The sequence below is a fragment of the Myotis brandtii genome, unplaced genomic scaffold (genome assembly GCF_000412655.1).
Source record: "Myotis brandtii unplaced genomic scaffold, ASM41265v1 scaffold441, whole genome shotgun sequence".
In the NCBI taxonomy this organism is placed as follows: Eukaryota; Metazoa; Chordata; class Mammalia; order Chiroptera; family Vespertilionidae; genus Myotis; species Myotis brandtii.
Genome location: NW_005366873.1, coordinates 3,389,150 through 3,410,056, shown reverse-complemented (window position 1 = coordinate 3,410,056; position 20,907 = coordinate 3,389,150).

Below are 20,907 nucleotides of genomic sequence, written 5' to 3'. Positions count from 1 at the left end.
TGCTATAAACATAAAGTCTACATTTTGAAGTCTTTATATAAACAAAAGAATGCAAAATATCTTATATTGATTACATATAGAAATTATAATACTTTAGATATGTTGGGTTTAACGAAATATATTAATGTCATCTTTTTTGTTTACTTTGTATGTGGCTATTAAAAAATTTAAATTATACATGTATCTTGCACATGTATTATATTTCTACTAGAGGCCCGATGCACGAAATTTGTGCAAGGGGCTCGGCCCTCACAGCCACAGCCCTCGCAGCCACGGTGGCTTGCCTCGGCCCTCGCAGCCCTGGCTTCATCCGGAAGGTCATCCAGAAGGATGTCCGGAAAGTTGTTTGGCTGTCTGGTCTAATTAGCATATTATGCTTTTATTTTTATAGGTTGGACATTACTGAGCCAGAGGTGCTGAGGGGGTAGTAAGATAACAATGGGCAGAACTGTCTGAGGTATCACAGAGGCATCAAGCCATGAGCTGAAGGTTCAAAACGATGAGTCAACTTTGAATGAGAGAGAGAGCGGGGTGGGGGCGGGGGGCCCTGCAGAGTCTTCAAATAGAAGGAATTGCTGAGAAGGAAAGCTAGCATTTCTGTTAGGGGAATAGAGCAGAGATCAGCAGGTACTGAATCACAGTTTGTCCAGGATATCTGCACATAACTTAAAACTCTCATTTACACTGATGTCTATAAACAGGAAATAGCTTTTATTGAAATGTTCATTAAGTAAAATGTAAGGCCTATTGTAATTCTATTGCAAAGGGAAGTAAACTGTCAGTTTAAATGAGAGTGCCATTTGGATAACTATTATTCTGTGAAAATATCAGGTAAGGCAGGTCCTCGAAAATCTGAGATTGCAATTTGCTCATCCTTGACATTTTCAAGTACATTTTCTCTAACTGAAAGGTAACACTCTAATAAATTAAAGATGTTACTTCAGATAAAAGACTGTACTTCTGACTGTATGGTCTGGCCCTAGATTGGTGTTAAGCTCTCCTTTTTCAAAAACATTCACCTGAATGTGTCTCCAGGGGAGATACTGTGCTTGTGTACAGATGTGAAGTTGAGGTGACACTGTCTTAGGAAAGGTCAAGGGCTTTGGAGTTAGACAGATCTGAGTTGTCATACTGGGTCTCTCACTTACCTGCTAGTTACTTAACCTCTCGGAGCCTAAGTAGCCTCATCTGTAAAATGGAGCCAACAATACCTATCTACTCACTCACACAGAGATGGTAAAAATTAATTGAAAAAAATGTAGGTAGGGCATTTAGCACAGTGACAGGAATATGGTGGAAGTTCAGTGAATGGCAGACACACCTACTCACATCCATTCATAAATATATGCACCCAGAGTGAGAAACACAGGCTTGATTTTTTAATATATTGACTGTTGATGCTGAATGGTTGTGGGAAAGCATATGCAAACCTGTCCAAGTGACTTCCTAAGGTATATGTCTAAGACCATGCCACCCCTGGCTGTCTTTAGGAGTGTTTGGAAAGCTCCATTAAATGCCAAGTAAACTGAGAATATAATATTTGTATAATAAGCAGCACTTTCCTTTTCAAAGTTTCTTAAACAAGATAGGAAACAGTCTTTCAGATGAAGAAGTATGTACCACAAGAGATGGGACACATATTGATGAAATCCTGAGTCTAAACAATACAGAAGTATTAGTCAGAATCAGCAGAATTAGTCAGCCATAGAGAAAATCTGGTATTCTATCAACCAAAATAACCAATTCTCTTTTGGCTCTTTATAAAATCACAAATAACCCAGCCAATTCTGAATTAATCATATGCTCATGTCTGGAGAAATAGGCTGGATTTTTATTTTATGATATGGATTCTCATGATACTCAACAGGACTTTAGACTCTGCTGAAGTAAGAATTATTTCACCCATTCCTGAATCTCCCACAATTATTAGCTCCAGTGCCAACAAAATATTGAACTAAATAAATGAACCAAGGAATGAATGATTTGGGTTGAAAATGAACACATTTTTACATGCTTTCATAGGGAATGAGTCCACTCTGGTACAGGGTATAAGTGTTGGACCCTCCAGGGATCCTTAGGACCGTGATGTTCCAAACCTGGTTATAATTGAAAACCCAGAGGGAACATTTTAAGATTACAGAGATGCTTGCCCCTGATCCTAACTTTGTGTTTCTAAGGTGGGAAGTACAAATATTACCCCCAGACAATTCTGATAATCAGACTTGAGCCTCACTGTCTCAATCAGAATCCTGAAAAATCTTCCATACCTGGAGTAGCTAAATGGGCACTCAACAGAGAAAGCAGATTTCTAATATTTAGGAGCAGTGGTCAATAACTAGTACCAACACTGAGAGAATGGGTATGCGTTCTTTGAATTTATGTCATCCTAAGCTTATCTGGGAAATGTGTTTAAATGAGTCATTAGTAGGGCAGGCCTTTCAATGGTGATTTTTGTTCATAAATGCAAAGTGAGACAAACTGAGGTCATTAGAAGTCAGACTGGCAACTGAGCTGATCCTTTCCCAGGTTTGCTTCATCAGGAAGGAAGGAAAGGTACCAGTATGGAAAGACACCAAGGAAGTCAGGAGCTTCAGACATCATGTCTATACTAAGTAGCATAGCAAGGGTATGAGAAGCTGTGTGAATCTGTGTACATGTATTATCTCACAAATTAAGAGGAAGGTTGGGCATGAGGCATCTCATAAACATCTCAAGCTCAGAAGCGAGCGTAGGAGCGAATGTATGGTTGCACGTTCCTTACCTGTACCCAACATGTAACCAGCAACTCTTTCCAACCTTAGGATGTTAGTGTTGTCATGCTTACCAGAAGCCCAGCCAATTGTAAAGAATTCATATACAGGAGGAAAGAGATTCGACATCCAGTAGAGAAGTGCTTGCTCAGCTGATAAGCTTAGCTCGGAACAATAGATGGATCAGGTAAACCCATCAGCTCTCATTTCTAAAGTCCTCTTGAAAAATGACAGCTTAGCAATATAACCAGGGAGAGTTATCTGGTTGTTAACAATGATGCCGGTTGGGATATTCAGTCCAAACAGAATTAGAAGGCAGGTAGCAGTAGAGGCAGGGTGCAAAGGGTACTCAGGGGAAGTCAGCTGACCTGGATTGTAGTTGAAATTAAAGGACTTTAATTCCTGCTCTGCCCTTTGCTGGCAGTATAAACCTGGACAAGTTGAGTTTTTTAGTCTGTTCCAGCTGAAAAGGGGAATAAAAAAGAGAAACTCATAGGGTTGTTATAGAGGCTAAATGAGATAATAATTATGAAGTATATAGCTAAGTGTTTCCTACTTCTTAGCTCAGATTTATGATCAGAGGGTGTCCACCATATGCTGGGAGGACACCTAAACAGCAAGTTTTCTGCTTTGGATACGTAAAGAAATGGCATCAAAAAGCTGAGTTACCACTTAACGGGGTAACAAAGATTAGAATTCTATTTTCCACTCATTCTCTCAAGGCTGGCATGAAGAGTAACTCTGAAGGATACGGCTTCATTGAGATCAGCCGATCAACTTTTTTTTTTTTTTGCCTGAGTTTGGTCATTCATTCTCCAGAATATGTGCCACATAGCTCTGTGAACTCAGTCATCTGTGGTCCCATAAATTGATATCTAATTTGTGTCAAATGTGTCAACAAGTTAACGAAAAGACAGCAAGACTGGTTCTTTTAGCACATGTAGTCTTTCTGGCAGCTAATTTATAAGCTAAATTGAATCATCAGCACCCAATTACATTCCTCCTGCATCGTGGCACAAATTGTTCATTTTTATTTTCTTGATGGAGAAGTGGAGGAGGAGGGGGCAGCTATCACTTTCTCATCTGAGTATCTCCTTGAATTAGAATATGTTTCACTCTTGAATTCATCTAGTTTCCCAAGTCTAGTGAAGTAAGGAAGTGTTATAATTATATTTTCTGGTCTCCTACATATTTGTCTCCTTTGCTATAATCTCTGCTGCTCATTAAACTCCCACTGACTCTATCAAGGTTAAAAAATTTATCTGCACAGATCCCAATATCCGCTGCAGTCCCTAAGCACCCATGAGCCAGCAGCTTTTGTACTGAATCTCATCCAGAGAAGGGGTTTATCATTTCTGGATGGGACCTGCCAATAAAATATTAAAGTCTCTGCAGTCTCAACAGCCACCACCAGAAATCAACTGTTCTATCTAGCTGGGACAGAAAGCATAGTTCTTCCTTCTGGAAGGAGGTTGCCAAGTAATAAGCCATACCACCCAGCTGCAGCGCCCATAGTCCTACTGCTAGCACCACTGGTTGCCTGTCTCAAACCTGTCTGACCCCTCCATATACCAGCTAGACAATAAAGACAAGTTGAGAGCACCCTAGCCTGCACCAGATCTAATCTCACTTCTGTCTGGATTCTGATTCTTGGCCACAGGTCCTGTTTATGACTTTAGTCTTTCCTTTAGGCTGATGTTCAGATGACAGTGCTCCAGATCTATGTAAAGCCCTTCCCTCAAAGGCTGTCGCTCAGCATTGTACTTCCAGCTCCCCCGGTTTGGTCAACCTCAGTGATGGTTTCAGTTTAGATTCCCCTGAATCAGACCCGGAGACAGAGATTTGGGTACAAGATCATCTCAGAAAGGGTGTGTTAATGAATAGGTTATGATTGTGGAAAACTTGTACTCAGTCCCAATAGGTGTTGCCCAAGAGATTGCATGGAGACAACTTAGAGTTGTTCCATGGATGAGTGAAGAAGCTGGTTGAGGGCCCTTCTGCAGCGTGATCTCCCTGGGGCCTCCAGCTTGCCCTACAGGCAGACCATACTCCCCACCCAGGGACAGCCCTCAGACAGGAAAGCTCAGGAGACTGTATAGTATCTGTTGACCTCCCAGAGGGCTGAGGGGATATAGCCAGGCACCAACAGTTTCAATAAGTACACTATCCCAGGTCAAAATGAGCAGAACCTTATCAGTCATCAGCTGAAGAGGGTCCAAACACCAACTGGAGATGGTGATTTCACTTCCTTCCAAGAATATCTCAGGCAAGAATAACATAGATGAACACACTGAACCAAACAAATGGTACACAAAGCCACAGTTGTGGGTTGGAGTTTGTCTATTGTGGGTACGGAAGGTAATGGTTTGAGGAACTCCTGTTAAATATTAAGCAGTGCACAGAACTTGCCTGCATTGTTTACTCCGCATGTTTACCATAGCATAGGTTATTACATTTAATTCTCCCAATGATACTGTAAAATAGCCATTTGTGTTCTCATTGTACAGATGAAAGTGTTAAAGTTTGGAGAAATTAAGTAATTTACCAAAAATCATGAAACTGTAAGTCATGAAACTGGTGCTAAGACCCTCTAAAGCAGTGGTTCTCAACCTGTGGGTCGGGACCCCTTTGGGGGTCGAACGGCCCTTTCACAGGGGTCGCCTAAGACCATCTGAAAACACATATATAATTACATATTGTTTTTGTGATTAATCACTATGCTTTAATTATGTTCAATTTGTAACAATGAAATTGGGGGTCACCACAAGATGAAGAACTGTATTAAAGGGTCGTGGCATTAGGAAGGTTGAGAACCACTGCCCTACAGCAAGGTTTGCTTCCTGGGGAGGTAGAACAGAGAGTCTTCTGTCTGTAGGCATTTGAGACACTCGTAAGAATACATCCCACCACCACTGGACTGTAACTTAAGCCTAAAATTTCATGTCATCAATTCATTCATTTGGGGAAAGCATAAAAGGACCACCTAATTCCCTTAGGAAGTATAGCAAGTAAATCTATTACACTCTGAGCTAATCTAGTGCAAGAACTTTATGAAACACCATTTTTATCTCCAGTACCAGCACAGAGCTTGGTGAGTTAAAAAGGTCCTTAGTATTTATATGTTGAATAAATGAGTCAGCCTCAGTGTGAATAAATTTAGGAAATAAGTATATGAAGGGTATATATTTAGGGAATATAAGAGTGCTCCAAATCTATGTAAAGCCCATCTCTCAAAGACCATAGCTCAGGCTAAATATTTTTTTAAAGTAAACAAAGAAGGCAAAAAGAACTTAGAATTTTCCCCATTTCTCAAATTTTATTAACTCGGAATCTGTATATGAACTTCCCCTTTGTTTCTTTGATCACTATAGCTGACACTTACAGGCTTCCTTCTACTTTCCCAAAGTCTTACTGCTTATGTTTATCTTTTAAGGTCTTACTAGGATCCTAGATTCCCCTCGAGACTCAATACTCAGAAGAAATCATCCTTATCTGTCTTGTATTCCACTCTATACTCATTTCCTACTTAGTATGGGCCCAAACACAGAATGCAATGAGATGTACAACTGGGATCCCCAAAATTGAGTTGCTGATCTTCGCTCTAAAGAATATTGAGATGGCCAGAAAATGTTCAGAGCTGCTGTTTGCTCCAGAGGTCATAATGACACTCAAGACATCAAATCCTCGTCTTTGACTCCACATTGTAGAAAATGGGTTTCTGTGGTCTCATTCTGGATCAAAATATTTTTCTTCAGTATGCACATAAAGGGGAAATTGCAGGGGGGTTTACAGTAGAGGAGAGAGTGGGCTCTTCTGTTTGAATAACAACAAGGAAAAGTGCAACTTTATAGCCAAGGAGTAGGGTTCTGCAGGAGAGGACCAGTGGATAGTAAATTACTAAGAGAAAACACCAGAGGTAAGGGGGGGATTCTGGCTAAAGCAATCTAACAGGGTTCCTGCTGAAGGCAGGCAAGGGTGATCAGACATCACCTGGAGGAGGGTAGGAGATGAGAAATTTGTTCCCATATCAAGGGTGATCAGATAGTGAGGGTGGGGCATTCTGCCTAAGCTGACTTCGTGGGATTCTTACTAAAATTGGGCTGTTGAGTACACACCTAAAGATGAGGCCTTGTTGAAAAAGAGCTCAGAGGAGCCTGACTAGAGTTTGGTATAGGAGAGAGTCTTTGTCATTCCTACCTACCAGATTTGTCTTCTGTCTCGGGAGCCCACAACTGCTCAGGCAAATTCCAAACTATGACAAATGTATCAGATTATTTTATTCCAGCCCCAAAGAGTATATGAGTCATTATAATTCTCAACCACTGCTACACACTGTACAGTCAAATAATTTTACAAATTAAGAAACTAAACCAGAAAATGTCAAAGTAAGGATTTAAATCTGGCAATTGAGATTCTGAATTACTGCTTTTCTGCTACAACTGATAGGAATGTTCAAGGGTAATTTTTTTTTAAAGGCAAAATCATGGTTCATGTACAAATGTAAATATAAAAGAACACATCAAAAACTTATTTTAAGTCTAGTTAATAATGAAAGAACCACTAAGATGTTATAACTGATTCAAAGGAGAAACTGAAGGACACACATATAGGCATTCAGGGATGTCCAAGTACATTTTCTAACAGATGCAACACTGACCTCTCCCACAGGAAGGAAATCAAAGACATCTTTACTGGACAAAATCTATGCACTGGAATCATTTTCATCACCATCAGGTCTCCACGAGGTTAACTTCTATCTCTACATAATTGCAAAATAATCAGACAATGAAAAGCACTGGCCCGTATACAATCAGATAACTCTGGTAGGATCTTCAGACAAGACCTGGATCCCATCAAAAGGATTCCAAAGAATTTTGGGCCCATTTCAAAGTCTTTCACAATTGCTCATGTTAGCAGCATGACATAGGATGAGATGCTTCTGAAAGGATCAGTTAAAAGGACAGTCTATCTAGAAGCCCTTCTAGTCATTTTGCTAACCTCCTCTGTATTATTCCCTGCTTCAAAATGAGAATCAGAATCCCATTCCATGGTCCAGTTTAGGGAACTCTGCCCAAGCGGAAAAGAGATGCTGTGGAGACTTCTAGAAACCACAAGAAACTCAAGCTGCAGCAATTTTTAACGATGCAAAATCACAGTGCTCAGCTTCCCCACTCTGAAAGAGTTATTGCCAAGGGCTAATCACTCAGATATAAAGGAAATAAACAACCTCACCAGACAGCCTGGCTTCTGGTGACCCTCTCACAGAAGCAGTACTCAAAGAGTGAAAATTAACTTAGAGCAATTTTGAATGTCAGTCAAGAATTCTGCACACTGTCCCTTCCCCATACATTTGAATGTGTACATCAAAACCAAACATTAACTAAACACTCAAAGTCATTTCCTACTTAGTATGGGCCCAAACACAGAATGCAATGAGATGTACAACTGGGATCCCCAAAATTGAGTTGCTGATCTTCGCTCTAAAGAATATTGAGATGGCCAGAAAATGTTCAGAGCTGCTGTTTGCTCCAGAGGTCATAATGACACTCAAGACATCAAATCCTCGTCTTTGACTCCACATTGTAGAAAATGGGTTTCTGTGGTCTCATTCTGGATCAAAATATTTTTCTTCAGTATGCACATAAAGGGGAAATTGCAGGGGGGTTTACAGTAGAGGAGAGAGTGGGCTCTTCTGTTTGAATAACAACAAGGAAAAGTGCAACTTTATAGCCAAGGAGTAGGGTTCTGCAGGAGAGGACCAGTGGATAGTAAATTACTAAGAGAAAACACCAGAGGTAAGGGGGGATTCTGGCTAAAGCAATCTAACAGGGTTCCTGCTGAAGGCAGGCAAGGGTGATCAGACATCACCTGGAGGAGGGCAGGAGATGAGAAATTTGTTCCCATATCAAGGGTGATCAGATAGTGAGGGTGGGGCATTCTGCCTAAGCTGACTTCGTGGGATTCTTACTAAAATTGGGCTGTTGAGTACACACCTAAAGATGAGGCCTTGTTGAAAAAGAGCTCAGAGGAGCCTGACTAGAGTTTGGTATAGGAGAGAGTCTTTGTCATTCCTACCTACCAGATTTGTCTTCTGTCTCGGGAGCCCACAACTGCTCAGGCAAATTCCAAACTATGACAAATGTATCAGATTATTTTATTCCAGCCCCAAAGAGTATATGAGTCATTATAATTCTCAACCACTGCTACACACTGTACAGTCAAATAATTTTACAAATTAAGAAACTAAACCAGAAAATGTCAAAGTAAGGATTTAAATCTGGCAATTGAGATTCTGAATTACTGCTTTTCTATTATACCAACTGATAGGAATGTTCAAGGGTAATTTTTTTTAAAGGCAAAATCATGGTTCATGTACAAATGTAAATATAAAAGAACACATCAAAAACTTATTTTAAGTCTAGTTAATAATGAAAGAACCACTAAGATGTTATAACTGATTCAAAGGAGAAACTGAAGGACACACATATAGGCATTCAGGGATGTCCACGTACATTTTCTAACAGATGCAACACTGACCTCTCCCACAGGAAGGAAATCAAAGACATCTTTACTGGACAAAATCTATGCACTTCTATGATCAGGAATCATTTTCATCACCATCAGGTCTCCACGAGGTTAACTTCTATCTCTACATAATTGCAAAATAATCAGACAATGAAAAGCACTGGCCCGTATACAATCAGATAACTCTGGTAGGATCTTCAGACAAGACCTGGATCCCATCAAAAGGATTCCAAAGAATTTTGGGCCCATTTCAAAGTCTTTCACAATTGCTCATGTTAGCAGCATGACATAGGATGAGATGCTTCTGAAAGGATCAGTTAAAAGGACAATCTATCTAGAAGCCCTTCTAGTCATTTTGCTAACCTCCTCTGTATTATTCCCTGCTTCAAAATGAGAATCAGAATCCCATTCCATGGTCCAGTTTAGGGAACTCTGCCCAAGCGGAAAAGAGATGCTGTGGAGACTTCTAGAAACCACAAGAAACTCAAGCTGCAGCAATTTTTAACGATGCAAAATCACAGTGCTCAGCTTCCCCACTCTGAAAGAGTTATTGCCAAGGGCTAATCACTCAGATATAAAGGAAATAAACAACCTCACCAGACAGCCTGGCTTCTGGTGACCCTCTCACAGAAGCAGTACTCAAAGAGTGAAAATTAACTTAGAGCAATTTTGAATGTCAGTCAAGAATTCTGCACACTGTCCCTTCCCCATACATTTGAATGTGTACATCAAAACCAAACATTAACTAAACACTCAAAGTATTCTTCAGTGAAGTAGGCATGGTGGGGGATCCAGAAGGAGGAACGGGGAATGTTTGGGATCTGGCTACATATTTGACCACATGGAGCAAAAGAACACAGTGCTTATCTGAGGATAATGTTGTATAGCACATTTTAGGGGACATTTAAAGGAGTGAAAGAAAAAACAAGCCTACTATGGTATCAGGGATGACTCGAGGCAGGGAGGGTTGGACACCACAGCTGGATATTGAAAAACAGGCAAGACTTAACCAAGCCAAGTAAGTTGGGGAAATAGCACTCCTCCCCTAGGGAAATGCTACCACAGCTGCAAATAACATTGAGCTATAGCATGGCAACTCCATGGAATTGCCCTGGGACCTAATGTCATAGTTCAGAAAAACTAGCCCAATTCTCCCTTCTCCCCAATTCTTCAGGTAGACAATCACCTGAATCTTATCTACTACAGAGGCTGCAGCAGCTAAATGTATCAAATCAGTTAGTGGGGGATGTGTCACCAGCATGAATATAGCTACAAGATGGACAGAAGAAAATCCTGAAAAATAATACACCTTAATTCAGAAAGAGTCAGAAAGACTTCCAGGTCACCTGGCTAGTGTGGCTTAGTGGTTGAGCATCGACTTATGAACCAGGAGGTCATGGTTTGATTCCCGGTCAGGGCACATGCCCAGGTTGCAGGCTTGATCCCTAGTAGGGGTTGTGCAGGAGGCAGCCGATTAATGATTCTCTGCCATCGTTGATGTTTCTATCTCTTTCTCCCTCTCCCTTTCTCTCTGAAATATATAAAATAAGTCTTCCAGGTCATTGGAGCAGAGTCAGTTAGGGAGACTAATGTGGATGTAAACCCTTGTTCTAGGGTCTGGTATTTAGTAAGTCTCCGATAATGACTAGCTATGAGGCTCTCTACCTTGCTGCCCCTCTGAGTGTATTTGGAAAATGCATCCTATTTTATTCAGTATCTATTGAGGCAATCATGACATTTGATATCATTTACTTGGTAGATCTGATCATCTGCACTGTTCAATAAAAAGAAAAAAGAACAGAATGAAAAGAAACAACTCCCATGAGTAAGACTAAGTATTTCGTGTAAATTTTTATTTTCATCCATCCAGAAGGTCACCAGTTCATGGTGTTCCACTCCATTGTAAAACCATTGTAGAAGCCTCCACTAATGAGATTCTTTAAAAATAAATAAACAAACAACAACAAACAGTTCTGTAAGTCTCCCCATACTGCATGAAGGACACTTAGGAGACTATTGACTTTCTGCAAATAATCACTTTATTGATACATCCTAAATGTAATTGTAAACACTCAGTGGGGCCATTTAACCTTAATGACACATGAGCAAGAAAAAGCAGAAAGACTGATGGGCTCCTGCAAGAGAAACTGAAAGTTATGAAAAGGGGAAAGGGTTTGTCCACTAATTAAACAGGATCAATGGAGTGGTCCACTTGTAGGCAGAGCAGCCTGGTGGTTGAAAAAGAAAACTCATAGACACAGACAACAGCACAGTGATTACCAGAGGGGAAGGGGAGGAGATAGATGAGAAAAAAGGAGGATAAATGGTGATGAAAGGAGACTTTCCTTGGGGTGGTGAACACACAATACAATATACAGATGATGTATTATAGAACTGTACACCTGAAACATATAATTAACCAATGTCACCCCAATAAATCCAATACCCTTAAAAAAAGGGGGGGGGGAGACAAGACATCTCAGACATCAGATCTTAACCTCTGTGAGGTTGTTTCCTTTTCCATCACCCAAGGACTGTGTTAAACACCTCTGAAGATACATGTGAGAAATCACTTAAATGAGGGCATAAATGGAAAGTGCTTGCATATATGTGATCAATAAAGTGTAACTATTTTCTTCATGACTCTCATATATATACTATATATGCCAGACTCAGACACTCTTTGCTCTGTCCCTTCACAGATTTAACTTCACTGAGATGCTTTCTTCTGGGGAATCAGCAGATAATCGAGGACTTGGAGTGCAAACTATGGAGATTTTTTTTCTGAACTTACATAGTTACATTATTGAGGTCTGCTCATATGAGGCCTGTGTAAATTAGATCTGTGGTAGGAGGGCTCAGGCATGAGCGAGGAAGCACAGAATTCTCTCCAAAATGTGTGTTCCCCACACTTAGTTCTCAGCACTCTGTTTGGAATCCAGTTAGAAAATTTCCACTATGCCATTTGCAAATTGTTTTGCCATGGGGGAAAAATGAAGCTTATTTGAGATGATGGTAAACAATCTCTCTCTCTCTCTCTCTCTCTCTCTCTCTCTCTCTCTCTCTCTCGCAGGCTCCAGCAGTTAGTATAACAAAATAAAGAAATCTTCAAAAACCAAGTTCAGAAACCTCCTTCTGGAATATGTGCTGATCTGCACAGACACACACCTCCACACACACCTGCAGACTATGGTGTGCCATTGGTGCTTGACATTACACTCAGGAATGAGAATTTTGAAGTTTGTGCGTGTGTGTCTCCCTTTTATAAATGATGATGCAGATGAGCTAGTGAAAGGGTGTTTGAGAAAAAAGTAGAAAAGATGAGATGATTCTCACCCCATCTATATTTCAAAGTAAATCCCCAAGCAAAATGAATCTGCTCTTCAAAGATGTTTTTCCATCAAAGAGTATTCTGAGATCCTTGACAGGTTTCACTGTGGAATCCTAAATAGATCGACTAACTATTTTACTTTATAGTCAGCTTTCCTCCAATAATTGGGGGTTTATGTTCCTGCTAATAAACTTAGAAAATCAGCTTTAACAACCAGGTATCCTCAAGCTGACAAGGCCCTTGGAATTCATCTGTCCAAACCCATTAGCTTACAGATGAGGAACCAAACTCTTGGTCAAGATGTGACAGAAACCCAAGGCAGACTGGCTTAACGCCAACTGGAATTTTTTTTCAAGTGACTAAGAAGTCCGTCAAGATGTGACAGAAACCCAAGGCAGACTGGCTTAAAGCCAACTGGAACTTAAGAAGTAGTATAATTTTCCTACTGAGCAAAGCAAAGTGCTTAAGCACCATCATCTAGCAACTATCTGTATCAATTCTCATTCTACTTGTCTCTGTATTGCCTTAGTTTTAGACAGATTCTCTCTCTGAAAACATCAACCTTGTCTGGCATGGCCTCCAATTTACATCTAAGATGTCTATAACTTCAGCAGGAACAGAGCTGTCTTCCCCAGAATTCCAGCAAAAATCCAAGGGTTCACACTCATTGGCCAACCTATGTCACTCCAAGGTCCTCATGTACTTGGAGTGAATGGAACATGCTGACTACATGCCCACCCCAAAACTATGGGCTGAAGGGAAGAGGTCACCAAAGGAAAGTAAGGCTACTCTTACCCTTAAAAGACAGCTGAGTTGATATTGGGCAAAATCAGCAGATATTTATTGCAGGCCTCAAGAAGGGCTATGACTTACCCAAACTCACACACAGTTAATGGAACACAAATCTTCTGCATAATGTTGTATTGAAATTTGACCATTATTAAGAGGAACCTGAAAATGGATTTGGTTTTTTAGTCAGCAGATTCATATCAGGATGCCTGAACAGTGTACAACTACACATTGTCAACTGAGAAAATACATAAAGGCAAAAGCTTCTAAGAATTCAGCAACACCTTTAACATAATTATTTATCACAAAGACATCTACATACATTTGCAAAATAGCCTTCCAGGTATGTGCCAGACATCCTACTTAGTCTACAGACAATTCTTGCCTACATGGATTCACAGATCCTTTGTAGTAACTACTAAACATCTCACTGGTTTCACTGCTCAGGAAATGATTGAGAATTGCTGTTCTAATCCTAGCCTTGCCAGAAAATAAAGCAATGTCTCTGGTAAAACTCAAGTAATAATCATTCTCAGAGACTCCTCCATGGAGAAGATGGAACTTGAGTGCTGTGGGAAGAGCATGATTGCAGCGTTGGGAAGGGATGAAGCTACCTTCCTTTTGGTGGGAAGAGGAGGGCTAAAGAACATCAGGAGATCAGTCTGGGTAGAGGACAGATGTGGGCTGGAAGGCAGTGGTGGGCTGGATTTTGGAGAGCCAGAAAATCAGCTCCTGGCTTCTGTTTCCATACATCTTCTGAACACATATCTTGATACAACACTCAATGTGGGGCTGGTTAGAGATTCTTAAATTGGCAGGTACTAGAATGAACAGAGTGATAAATTACCAAGAAAATCTTTGACTCTGTTAGGAAACCAGTTCTTCTGATCTGTACTTTTGTGGAATTATAATAAATTAATTTCAGGTTATCAGGCTTGGACTGAAGATAAATCATCATTTCAGGCTCCACTGAATTTCCCCTGTATGATGAGCAGGGAAACAGTCCCCAGTTACCATTTTCCATAAAAATGGAAATGGAGGCTCTGAGTTGGAAATGCTGCTCAGAGCAGCAGAAACTCATATTCTCTTATTCTGCTGAGGGGACCTTCCTGGTATTGTGTAATCAAGTTAATAATAACTGCTTTTTTCTTAAGGTCTTCAAATTATCAAAACCATTCACTGAGCTCAAGGAACCTAGGAGGTGTTGGCATCGTGACTCATGTTAAGACATTTGTTACTCTTTATCTTGGCTCCTTGAATGGTCCACAATGGGGCTATGCACTAGACTGTTGGAAAGGCCTAAGCTCTTGACCATGAGCAAAGATAGAAAGACAGTGAGGTCATTCCCAAAGCTGATGAAGCCAAAGACTATACTAGATACATTCTAATTCATTATCTCATTTAACCTTCCCAAAAATGCACTCTAGGTGTTATCCCCTTCAGATGAACTGAATGGGGTTCAGAAAGGTGAAGCCACTTACTTACAGGCAAATAGCTTGTAGTGGCCTAGTTGACTATTCAAGAGTCAAATCAAGGTCTGGGTCTAAAATCCATGTGCTTTCTGATACATGATACAACTGTGACAAATCAGGACAGGGGAAATAGGAGTGACAAAATGGTTTTGCCTGTTATTATTTCATGGCTATTAAGCTGAGAAATACCCAAGATGTGAAAAAATTAGAAAACCTTACTCTCCCCCTCTCACTTTTTAGAATTATTTACCTAACTGTAGATGAGTAATAATTAACCCATTTCCATCAAACTTTATTTTGAGCTCACCCATTGAGCCCCTATAATGTGCTGGCCACTTAATGATGTACTTAATCTCATAAAAACTCAATGAAGTGGCTACCATTTGTCCTTATTTAACATATGGGATATTTAAGGAATGAGAAAATGAAATAACTCACCCAAGTTCACAAAAGAAGAAAAGTGACAAAGGTAGAATTTCTACCCAAATCTGGCTCCCAACCCAGGCTCTCCCCTGAATGGCGGGCATATAGCCATGTCAAGCGCTTGATGGCACTCTACCTCCAGCCATTTTTGTTCAAAACCACTTGCCACAGAGATTTTCAATTAGGCAGGGAAGGCCCACTGCCAGCAGAGCATTCAGAAACCTCCTCATTCAATTATGAATTTTCCCAAAGGAATGGAAACTCCATCAGGGTTCCTTCCTGCTCAAGGTACCAGCTGCCAAGCAGCAACTGGGTGTTCCCTACAAGGCAGAACTGTGCTGAATTTGCCAGGTGTCATTAAACTGTCAAATCCTTTTCTGGAGCCCCAGCAGCCTGACAAGCTAATTGTCAGGTGTTGAAATCAACAAGTTTCAAAGGGTTTGACAATTGACCCCCTTCTGACAGTTGAGGCTACTCTCGCTCTACTTGCACTGCTCAGTGTTCTGTGTCACTCTCCTTCAAGCCCAGCGAACCCATATCTGTTTTAGCAAGGCTCGTGCAAAGCATAACCAGGGAGGTAAATCAGCTGCAGCAAACACATGCCTTGTGCATGCCCGAGACGAAGACATTGTTTATCATTCACTGGGTTATTTGCCATAAGTCTGCGAACCCCATTATCGTTAAGCACAAAGCAGAAAGCAAAACATTAAACTGTAACGTATACGCCTACATATCTCAATTCCCTTATTTGAGACAGAGAAGACTAGACATACTCTTTTCCAATTAGTCAATAAAAACTTAACAGCCCTGGCCTGTTTTGCTCAGTGGTTTGATCATAGGCCTGCAGACCAAAGGGTCTTGGGTTTAATTCCTGGTCAAGGGTGCATACTTTGGTTTCAGGCTCCATCTCTGGTCCTGGTCAGGGCACGTGCAGGAGGCAATCAAGCAATGTGTCTCTCTTGCATTGATGTTTCTCTCTCTCCCACCTCCTCCCTCCCTCTGCTCTCTTCTTAAAAAATCAATGGAAAAAATATCTGTGGGTGAGGATTTTAAAAAATTAACATTCACAGGTAAATTTATAATAAAAACTGCATTTAGTTGGGTTATCCATGTTATAAACCAACCCTGTTTCAAGAAAGGGGAGGTGGTGCTTTTAGCTGAAGGGAATACAAGTGGTGATTATCAGAATGTGACATAGAAAATAATTTTCTGACTCCTTTTCCAGTGTTCTTTCCTTTGGGCAATTCCACCTTAAACTATGAGAGAGAGAGAGAGAGAGAGAGAGAGAGAGAGAGAGAGAGAAACACGACCAGTTTGAGCTCAGGAATTTAAGGGGAAAATAAATACACCTCCAGGAAGAAATCTAACCTCCTGCAGATTTAGTCCAGTCTTCCTGGCCAATCTTGTAATTTTAACAACCACTTAGATTATCTATGATGGGCCAGGACAGTTCCAGGTGCTAGAAACGCAGTTTAACAAAACTATCTTTGGAGGCCATAAACCAATTGTTCAACCATGATCTATAGAAATACTTGCTGGTAGAGAAGGGTGTGTGATTTCTATAGAAAATCAAAGGATGGATGGTGAGGGGGAAGGTACCCCAGATAAAGGAAAAGTGTGTTCAAAATGTATGTACACCTGGTAGCTGTACCTTATTTGGTGTGGCTAGAATGAAGCTAGAAATGTAGGTAGGAAAAAGATTCTGAAGGGTCTTGAATATCATGATAAAGGACTTGAACCTTATTCTGAAGGCGTGGGCAACAAATGGAGCCAAACCACTAGGGCACATAGCTCACTATTTAAGTGAAGGAATCAGAGATGGAAAACAGGGGTCATAGGTCTAACCTACATTATCTTTTTGTCTCTCTGAGCTACGTTTCCTGTAATTAACTCTCTCTTCCCTAGATGCCCACCTTAAAGAAACTGTACTCAAATATAAGCTGAAGCCTCATATGGTCCTGTACAGAGATGGTGTTGAAGTTAAAGAGACACAGCCCAACAACCATGAGTATTTTGAGAGCAATTCCAATTATTACTTAAACGACATGAAAGGAAATCAAGTCCATATTAGACCCTGACCTCCTTAATTCTTTTCTAACCCTTTTCCTTTCTCACACCTCAGCAGCTGCTTCTGAACCTCACACTCTTAAACCCACAGTTTCCTCTTGTACCTCCCAAAGCTACCAAATCTGTGTTATTCTCACCCTGTCCTTTAGCCTGTGAACTATCTGTAGAGGCAGAACTCCCATCATAAAGGGCAAGATAGAGAGAATGAGAGAGAGGAGCTGACTAAGCAAAGATTAGATTCCCTCAAAGTCAGCAGTGACAAGTTCAGTAAAGGCTGGGAAATGCACATTTCGATAAATTTTGTCCCAGCTTCATCTAGTACTTTAAAGTTATGCAAACACACATGTTTGTATTCTTATATTTTCCTCCTATTACTACTTCTATGAGACTGATAGAACTGATTTCAGTATCTCTGAAAACAAACACTGACATACCAAATCCCCTGTCTGAATTCGCTCACTGATCCCACCAGAACCAAACAACCTTCAGCAAGGTCTCCTGACTCCAGCACAGACGTGTCATCCAAGCTGCCTGGCTCTTTCCCAAGTGCCACATGGCTCAGCCTCAGCAGACTCTCCATTACTGTGTTGTGGCTGATGAGAATAAATACAAGACTGTGAATCCAATTATGAAATCTGACATCTTAAGTGAACTCCATGATAGAGGAGGAAAAATAATTTTCCCTCTGCCTTTCTGAATTCTTAGCTGAGATTTCTATAATGAGAGACACATTAACAAGAGAAAAACAAGCAGTTTACTAACATGAGAGATACCCAGGGAGAAATGAGTAACTCAAAGAGGTGGCTTAGAATTCAGGCTTAAATACCATCTTAATAGGGAAAGGGTTAGAGAGATGTACACCTCTTAGAGGAGAGTAGATGATTTTAGGAAAGATGAATGGACACTTAAATGAATAGATGAGCCATATAATAGTTTGTGACAGTTTGGTGTGGTGTTGACTTCTAGTCTCCTTTCCAGTGACAAGAGTTAATTGTCCCTGGTTAGTGTAAGTTCGGGGGAAAGAATTTTTGACAATTGAGGTCCTTTTAGAGAATCTATCTTTAGGCAGATAAAGGGAGTTCAGAGAAAGCCTCTCTCTGCATTTGCTGTATTTCACATGCCTGCAACACAAGAGTCAATATGTCATAGTGGCATATTTTGGGGTGGCATATTCTACTATCCTTCTCCATGCATGGACAAAGGAACTTAAATCCATGGGAGAAGAAAATGGGGAGAAATGAACTCCATCTTCTTCATTTTTTACTACATCAGTAGTCTAGTCACCTTCTGTGTACTTCAACCGTGACCTTGAATATCACATCATTTCTTTTATGATTGAATTCTGCATGCCTACAATTTGTGTTGAAATCACACCAATTCATGCCTCCTGCCTGACAGATAGCTCCCTCCTAACCCCATCATCTGCCAGATGCATTAAATTTGGAAGGAAATGCTAGAAACCTAGCGTTCCCTTCTTCAAAGATGACTATGTATAAATTATTCAGAAATCCTGTATAACTGAGCAGTATTTGCTGGCCATTTTGCCCACCCTCCACCTTTCCTCAGGGTAGTGAGCAAAATTCAGTCTTCTACAGGATATCTCATTTCATCTCTTCCTAACTTTCAAATTACATTTATTGACAGATAGGTAACTAAAAAAAATAACTAAATTTTCATGGAATAAAATAATGTATCGAACAGCAGTTTTAATATTATTGTGCTCAGATAAAAGGAGAGAATAGATAGCAATTTTGGTAACAGTAATTCTTCACATAGTAGTTCGGCAGCAGCCCGGTCTCCTCTGCCAGCAAAGTCAGGGACTTAAGTTGAAAATAAGTGTTGAAACCCTATTTACTCTCACATCTTGGGGAACTATCACTGCAAAATTAAAAAAAATACTATTGGCATCAGGTGCATGCTCAGAATGTAAGTAGTGCTATTAATTTACTCTAATTAATTAATTACAGTAATGCCCTGATCTACAGGGAATTTCCCTAGAAAGAGAAGTGGAATGATAAAAAACAGCTCTAAGCTGCTTCATCACTCACCCTGGAGGAAGTCTGCCCCAGAAGAACTGCTATGGAAAATCTAGGGCAAGGGTGGAGTTTGAGAGAAACCCCCAGAGGATTTGGCATGCCAATGGGTCTCGTAAGCATCAGAACACAATCCTGGGTCCTCCCCTCAGAGTTTCTGATAGTTCCTAACAAGTTCCCAGGTGGCATGGCTGCTGCTGGTCCAGGCACCACACTTAGGAACTATGGGCCTAGACCAGTTGCCTCACACAGTAGCAGGCAGAGCCAGCTGTTGGGATCAGCCTGACCTGGGTGTAACTTACAAATCGGGAAAGGAATTGTGAGACCCCAATTACACACTCTAAGAGACACACCGCTCATCTGTGGATGGGTGACAGCCACCCCCCCCCAGAGGTGTTGGGTGGAAGAGGGGCATATGGCCAAAACAGTGTGTGACCCAGAGGCAGTTGCAGCCAGGGAGTGTCTTTGCTCCACATGCACAGGCAAGAGAGCCTCAGTGCAAACCCAGGAAGGGACGCTCGTTTCCCCTGGCAGTGTCCTCCATGTGCCCCTTTCAGCTCACTTAGATGAAAGCCCATTTCTTCAGGAAAGACCAGCAAAGCATGCAGGTCACTCTACAACAATAACTGACAACTGCCGAGCACTTCCAAGATGCAGGGCCACATGCCAAGAGACATACCACCTTTACCTTTCAACCTCCTAACAATCGTATGTGGTAGAAGCATCATCATGCCTGAGGAAAAACAGTCTCAAATAGGATTAGTGACTTTCCCAGGGGTAGCCCCAGTAGGTGGCAGAACTAGGATTCGAACCCACGATGGTCTAACTCTGGAGCCCAGGTGCTAGCTGCTGCGCTGTCAGCTCCCAATGATGGTGACAGTGATGCTATTTGGTGTTTTCTCAGTGCTTTCCAGCTTACACACTTTCCTCCCCATTAGTGAAGCTGTCCTCCCACCGCCCTAAGAGATGAGCAAGGTGAGCGTGACTGTTCACTTCACAGATTCAGGGAGATAGTAGGTGTCTCCACGGCTGATTCTCCATGTCTGAACACTTTTCCTTATGCACAGACAGGCCCTGCTGCCACTTTTTATTATGAATCCACCTGCTCAGGAAGGAGCAGCCCGGTGGTCACAGCGTAGGTCAGTGATGGCGAACCTATGACACACGTGTCACCTTTTTTTGGTTGATTTTTCTTTGTTAAATGGCATTTAAATATATAAAATAAATATCAAAAATATAAATCTTTGTTTTACTATGGTTGCAAATATCAAAAAATTTCTATATGTGACACGGCACCAGAGTTAAGTTAGGGTTTTTCAAAATGCTGACACGCCGAGCTCAAAAGGTTCGCCATCACTGGTGTAGGTGGTAAATGCAGGTCCCTGTCTCCATGTACGGAAAGGCTGTCTGGGGACCCAGCGTTAGCTGCAGAGTTCATGGGCTTGATGTCTGACTTGTGCTACATACTTGCTGTGTTCCCACAAAGAAATCATTAATATCTCTGGGTAACCTTATAA